Source organism: Balaenoptera acutorostrata, chromosome 5, assembly GCF_949987535.1.
Source record: "Balaenoptera acutorostrata chromosome 5, mBalAcu1.1, whole genome shotgun sequence".
Taxonomy (NCBI): Eukaryota; Metazoa; Chordata; class Mammalia; order Artiodactyla; family Balaenopteridae; genus Balaenoptera; species Balaenoptera acutorostrata.
The window spans coordinates 139,405,825-139,413,831 of record NC_080068.1 but is presented as its reverse complement, the minus strand read 5'-3'; positions in this window follow the sequence as shown (position 1 = coordinate 139,413,831).

The following is an 8,007-nucleotide window of genomic DNA, read 5'->3' as shown; positions in this document are numbered from 1 at the left end:
CCTTCGGACTCCTGTAATGTAGGAGGTGAGAGAGAGTCCTGGTGGAGGTCCAGATACAAATGATAAATAACTCAGAATGAAAGGAGTGTCTCATTATGGTGGCACAGATAGAGGGATATTAGCTGGGGTTTTTTTCCCCCATCTTTGGGATTTTAAGAATTAGATATTACTTGCTTCCTTTCCCCCTTCGGCAAGTTTTAATTTTAAGAAAATTCCTTTCCTCTGAATGGTTTGAAACTATTTTGATTTTCTTCCAGGCATTTTATTGAAGTAATTTCCTGCTTTATTTTTTAAAAATGTAAAATGAGGGATGGGGATAAAGAAAGATCTACCAGACTTTAGAACAAATACTGCTTATATAAGGCCCTATCTAAAATATCTCAAGAAAAGTACATGCTTGCCGTTGTTTATAATTGGTTAAAAGGGACTGGACTGAAAAAGAAAAAAAAAAAAACCTTAAAATCTGACACTTGATTGTCCTACAATTAATACGGAAAATGTTTCCAAACTCACTTTGAGGTTGCCCAGGCTATAGGACTGAATACTTTCCTATGAGTCTTTCCTGGGATCTGTTACAGGTTTCTGTGATTTGCTGACTGATCAAAGACCTGTGGTTATGCCCCTCTGCACTGTCAAATGGAAATTTTTTTTTTAAATTTATTTATTTATTCATTCATTCATTTATGGCTGTGTTGGGTCTTCGTTTCTGTGCGAGGGCTCTCTCTAGTTGTGGCAAGCAGGGGCCACTCTTCATCGCAGTGCGCAGGCCTGTCACTATCGCGGCCTCTCTTGTCGCGGAGCACAGGCTCCAGACGCGCAGGCTCAGTAATTGTGACTCACGGGCCCAGTTGCTCCGCGGCACGTGGGATCCTCCCAGACCAGGGCTCGAACCCGTGTCCCCTGCATTGGCAGGCGGACTCTCAACCACTGCGCCACCAGGGAAGCCCCCAAATGGAAATTTAAGAGCAATTTTTCTCCTTCGCCATAGGTGTTGCAGATTTGAGGCTAGATTCTCATTTTTTGTTGTCAACAGGGAATTGGGAATGTGCCATCCTGAACTTGGAAGAGAAAGAAAGGGTCCAGATTCTCCAGAGCAATACTTGGTTATAATTTCTTGACAGTCATTTCCCCCATCCTATAGCAAAAACCCTTACTGAAAATGGAAAGAAAGGTGATTATCCTCATTCTTAGATTTTTCTGAGCATAGGAAGAGAGCCATAGAGAAGTCATAGTGTCGTCTTGGAGAGAAGGAACTGAAAGAAAACTGAATAGTGCTTGTCAAGTTTTTCTTCTTTTGATGACCAGTGGAAAACTTTGCAGGATCAAGGCTTGCTGCTAATAGAGTTTCCTAAGTATAACCTCGTTTATTTGGTCAAATCGATTCACTGCTTTTCAAGACTCTGAATAACATTAACTCATGGACATTTATTGAACTGCCGCCAATGGTACTGGCATCGTACTAGGTGCGTGGATACTGAGAAGTTTACATTCTAGTCGGGGAGAAAGACAAAATGGGCTCTAAAATGTGTTGTGACACAGAAATGTGAACGTAGCTCTGGGAGCCTATAGGAGGGGTGGGGAAGTGAATCATGGTCACAGAAGGCTTCCTGGAGAAAGTGATTTCTCGCCTGAGCTTTGAAGGATGAGTAGGGTTAGCCGGATGAACCAGTGGAGACTTGGGTCAGCGGGCATTCCAGGCGAAGGGTGACCGTTCAGTCTAAAATGTTTGGGGTCTGCGTTTGATTCCTGTAGGGGGCACTGCTGCTGTTCTATTTAGGGTGGATGCCAGTGTATTGCTGGATGAGTCTCAGTGCTTCCGGGGACGCTAACGTGGAGGAATATAAGCCTCATCACCGCAGAGCGGGCACCTGTTTGGACAGGACCATTGTCTTCCTGGTCCTTTTACACAGTTAATGCTGCCTTCATGCCTAAAGCATTTCCATGCTTTCACATGAACTTCAAAAAAAAATTTAGGGCTTCCCTGGTGGCGCAGTGGTTGAGAATCTGCCTGCCAACGCAGGGGACATGGGTTCGAGCCCCGGTCTGGGAGGATCCCACATGCCGCGGAGCAACTAGGCCCGTGAGCCACAACTACTGAGCCTGCACGTCTGGAGCCTGTGCTCCGCAACAAGAGAGGCCGCGATGGTGAGAGGCCCGCGCACCGCGATGAAGAGTGGCCCCTGCTCGCCGCAACTAGAGAAAGCCCTCGCACAGAAACGAAGACCCAACACAGCCAAAAATAAATAAATAAAAAAAATAAAAAATAAAAAATTTTAATGTGGGTGTTATATAATCAGAACACCAGTACTTAGAGGCAACTCTTTTTGCCATTAGTGAAATATTTATTTTATTGACTACTCTTTGTCTCAGTTAACCCATCTGGACTGCATTGTACTACTTTTCAATCATGACAAGTTTCCCTTTATTTTAAGGCAATAGAACATATGACAATTATGACATTCTTGGGAATTTTCTTGGTTCAGAAGAGAGGAATATATAATAAGGCATTTTATTAGATGTTTTGAATTTAAATTTTCATTTTTCAGGAGGAATAATACATACATCTGTAGCCTAACCATTAAATTCTAAATATGACCCATTTAAGAGATAGTTTTTTTTTAAAATCATTATTTTAAAGGGCATTTCCTGACATTCTTCCCATCTCTCCCCGCTCCGCTTTAAAAAAAAAAACCCCAAAACTCTAAGCAAGATTACAGCTGTGTTTCTGGACCACGCAAAGGATCATTTCTGTTTCTGAAATTTGGTATACCTCTGTCTAGAACCCTGTCTGAAAGGTCTCTCTCTTGGACTGGAGTCACAATTTTCGAGGGCACACACGAGCAGGGAGAGAGTTAAATCACTCCTCAGCACCAGTGGGATGACAGGACACCCTCACTCTTGACTTTCTAGAAAGAGCTGGTAAAAAGCTTTCCTGTTACGTGAAATCACCCTTGACTCATAGATCGCTGACTTCCAGCCCTCGCCTGCCCTTCGCCGTGCCCTCCAGGGCCCTTGCCTCCCTCCCAGGACAGCTGTTGTGGTGCTGAAACCCAGACAGCACCACAAGCCAAGGGTCTGGCTGGGTGCCCACTCATACATTCATTCTTTCAATCATTCGTCTTTCTATAAGTATTGACAGTTATTGAGTGCCTACATGTCAGGCACTGTTCTAAACAGACACCAAAACGGACAAAAATCCTAGTCTTCGAGAGACTTAATGTGCTAAGGTACATGTCTATTAGCTCTGGTGCCCTGCTTTCTGTTTCCATGGCTACTGGTATAGGTATCTGCCAGTATGGCTGGGATTCAGTGTTTCTTCCAGGCACTTTGCTCCACTGTCACTCTTAGGAGTGGCCTTCTCAGTACAGTGCTTCTAACTGATTACATGCATTTTTTTCCCCAAGGCATTCCGTAGTATTTAGTAAGGGAGAAGTTTCTGCCTCAGCTCATATTGTGCGGCAGGTCAACATCTACCTCGGATGATTCAGATGCTGCAGAAGAGTCTGGACCATCAGCTAGACTGTCCCTTCCCTATAGTAATTTCCTCCCAAGGATTTTCCCCTCCCAGTGTCATTTTAACTGTCTGACTCCTACCAGACTCCCCACAGCCATCTTTGCCATCAAATATGGGCTAACAAATGTGAACCTTAAAAGGGAGGATCTACATCCCAATCTCTAATCTCACAAAGGTATTTTTTCCCCTCCCATCCCTATATGAATTTGTAGATGCAAACAAAAATGAGAATGGAATACCTTCCAGCTTCTCTAGACAGCATCCAAGCTCAAATGCCAGTAGATGTTACCTCTCTTAACCTAAGTAACTAAGCACCAGCCTTTGCTGAGCTAAAGAATCTCCTATTATATATGAAATACAATAAACATTTTACTAAAGGTGACTTTTTAAAAAGCTATTTGAATATTTCCTGTTTTTTTATTTTAAATTAAGCTCTTCCCGTTTTTTATTGTAAAAGTAATATATAATCACTTTTAATTACAAAATAAACATAGAAAGACAAGAATATAAGCCATAATCCAGTATCCAAAGGAAACGGCACTTATAATTCCATTACATTTTATACATTGTAACTTCTTTTTCTTTTTCTTTTTTTAATGTTCACTTTTAAAAAAAATTTTTATTATTATTATTTTTTTTTGGCTGCGTTGGGTCTTCGTTGCTGCACATGGGCTTTCTTTAGTTGCGGCGAGCGGGGGCTGCTCTTCCTTGCGGTGCACGGGCTTCTCATTGTGGTGGCTTCCCTTGTTGCGGAGCAGGGGCTCTAGGCATGCGGGCTTCAGTAGTTGTGGCACGTAGGCTCAGGAGTTGTGGCTTGTGGGCTCTAGAGCACAGGCTCAGTAGTTGTGGCGCACAGGCTTAGTTGCTCCGTGGCATGTGGGATCTTCCTGGACCAGGGATCGAACCCATGTCCCCTGCATTGGCAGGCGGATTCCCAACCACTGTGCCACCAGGGAAGCCCCATTGTAACTTCTTATCTCTCAAAAATGTTTTAAAATAATTTTAAAGTCAATTATTTCCCCCCAAAATACAGAAAAACATAGAGTATTAAAACGTTTCCAGTTTTCTCTCACTACAGAATTTCTTAGTGTTAATCACTAAACAGTGGCTATCCTCCTAGATACTTCTATGCATACGTAAACTTATATTTTCAGTCTTTTTGAATGCACAGGGTTTTGGAGGGGGTTTAATTTACAAAATGTTACTTTTTTTTTCAACCACTTTGTTGAAGTATATTTTACATATCACATAATTCACTCAAATGTACAATTCAATGATTTTTAATACAATTATTTTACTATTTTACATGTGCAACTATCACCATATATGCATTTCGTGGGGTTTTTGTTTGTTTGTTTGTTTGTTTTTTAATTTTTGGCCACACCTCGTGGCACGCAGGATCTTAGTTCCCCAACCAGGGATCGAACCCGCCCCCCCTGCAGTGGAAGCACAGAGTCTTAACCAGTGGACCACCAGGGAAGTCCCAATATATGCGTTTTAAAACGTTTCCATCACTCAGTAAGATGGTTCACACACATTTACTGTCAACCCCTGTTCCTCTGAGCCCCAACCCAGGGAAATATATACTAATCTACTCTCTGTTTAGAGCTTTGCCTTTTCTGGACATTTTATATAAATGGAACCATACAATATGTGGTCTCTTGTGTCTACTTTCTTTCACTTAGCATAATACCTTTATTTTCGGAAAGTGAAGAAAAATGTTTATGAATACTTAATGAGTTTTATTTGAAAATGATCTCTCTCAAGTAAAAAATACAAAGAAGTTTTATGTACTACCAATGTTAGGGCAAGAACTAACAGCATTTATCAGCCATTGAGAACCCCTGCAAGACATCTAAATTTTTTGACATTCCACTCTTCCCTCTAGTGGCCAGAATGAAAAAAGGATATTGTGTTTGTTGCTAGTCAGAACACATCTCAGATTCTTCAAATGCTCCTAAATGAGAGGCATTACCTTTGGGGATTTCATGTGAGAGATATTTCCTTTTTGTTTATTAAGGGCCTTTTATAAAGCAAATTTCCTGGGAGGCATAATTTATCATTCCCCTCAGTTCTTCCTGCCATCAAATCTACCAGCCTCCCCATGTGGAGGGATTTAGTATGGTATTAAGAGTTCAAGCTGTGGTGCCCAATTGCCCAAGTTCAAATCTCAGGTCTGCCGCTTCCTAGTTATGGGACCTGGGGCAAGTTACCCGCTCAGTGGCTGAGTTTCTTTTTCTTCTGTAAGATAAGGATGATAATCATACCTGCCTCATGGGGTTGTTGTGAGGACTGAATGAATTAAGATGCGTGGAACTCCTTAGAACGTCCTGGAACACAGTAGGAGTTGAATAAATCTTATGCATCCTCCGTTCTATGTTTTCTGCCTTCATTCCTACCACAATAAATGCCCAAGCCAGCCCTTCCCTGTGCTCTGCTGTTATCCCACCCTTCCTCCCAATGATATTGCCTCGGTGATTTTCTCATCTTTCTCCTCTCCTCATCTTTTCCTTCTCGTAAGGAAGGAAGTCATCCCACTTCCTTCCTTCTCCAGTACTGCCTTTCCAGTTCATGGCAAAGACTATGGCTGAAGTCTTCCAATCAGTCCCCTACTTCTATCCCTCCAACCAGAGTATTTAAAAAATATTAACCAAGGGACTTCCCTGGTGGTCCAGTGGTTAAGAATCAGCCTTTCAATGCGGGGGACGAGGGTTCGATCCCTGGTCGGGGAGCTAAGATCCCACATGCCGTGGGGCAGCTAAGCCCACGCCCCCTAGAGCCCGTGCGCCACAACTTGAGAGCCTGCACACTGCAACTACTGAGCCCGCGTGCTCTGGAGTCTGTGTGCTACAACTAGAGAGAAGCCTGAGCACCGCAACAAAAAATCCCGCATGCCGCAAGTAAGACCTGATGCAGCCAAATATTTTTTTAAAAAATTAAAAATATTAACCAGAATTTATTTGTTTCTGCTCAGAACTAATGTTTTGAGGGAATGAGTAATTGGCATGTTGTATGCGATGGATGCTCAAAGACTTTGTAGTCAAAAATAGCTCCCCCATAGCCAACTGCTGATGCTTGACAGCCCTTGCTTTTCCGGGTCCAGCACCCAGAAAACCATGGACTTCTCAGTTTTGGAGACAGTCCTGACCAAGGCAGGCAATATATCTAGAGTCCATTTTCAAGCACAGATCGTGTCTGAGATTAATTCTACTGTTATCAGCCCTACGTTTCTGCCACTTCTGCACTTCCTGGGTGAGCTCTGGGGCCCTAGTACTACCCTCTAAGCTGCACCCTTCCTAATCACCTGCTATGTTTGCCTAGGGTGTGTGTGTCGAAACTTTTCCTGCAGTGTCTGCTTTAGACACCAGAACCCTCTGCCGGAAGTAGAATCTTTCCTGACTACTAACATTGGATTTGGATACTTGTAAGATGCTTAGGCTTTGCCATTTTTCTTTCCAAGCGATTAGACTGGGCCTCCATCCCCCATAGCTTATCTGAGGTCCTGCTGGAGGCTAGAAGACCCACCCAACACTGCCATTCACCTCACTCGGAATAACATCCCTCACTAGGAGATGCCTGTTGACATGTCCCGCCCGCTAGATGAGAACTCCTTGGATATCGTAGGGTGTGGGGATGCTTATACTCCCTCAGTTCTGACACATGCGACTGGCCAAGTTCCATGTCGCACATGTTGTTTATTTTGCCACAAAAGCTGGGAATAGGTCTGCTCCTCTAACAGCCCTGTCAGTCCCAAAGCACTCCCACATGGTAAACTCACCAGGACAGGCTCCCTCCCTCCATTTCTTGCTGCAACGGGGCTGCAAGTTACTGAGGCTAAGTCAGGAAAGTAGTACAAGAATTCAAATGGAGGCCCACATACCACATGTCTACAGAAAATATAGATTGTCAATCAAGTGGGAAAATTGTGTAATAAAATCTATTCCATCCTCTAACCTTGAGAAATACACCTTCAGAGTAATAAAATGGAAATATGTGTAAATCTATTTAAAGCTATGTCTTTCACTATGACTAAAAATTGGCAAAATATTAAAGATAGATGATTTTAATTGTCACTGCGTGTCAGGGTGTTCTATCGATGAGTATGAAATAAAGGCAATCATAATTCATATATTTTTATGTACTTATTTCTCTGGCCTTCATTTTAGCAAATCACCAATTATGATGTTATCATCAAGATTTTTAAAATGATTAGCCTTGACATTCACTGTTTCATACTGTTTTGGGGAATGGGAACCCTCCTTTGCTCTGACTTCATGTCTAACACTCCTGGCCTTTCTCAGCCCTGTTCACTGCCTGGTCCCTAGGGGAGGAGTGAGGTATTTGAATGGAGAGTTTGGGAGAAGAAGCTGAACATGGTCAAGTTCTTCCTCCTTTTCTTTGAGTTTTGCCTGCTCACAGGGTGCACACGGTCTGCTCTGCCTTTCCAGGTGGTGGTCCAGCACTGTCTATGAGGAGGTAGGTAAGTTCAATTT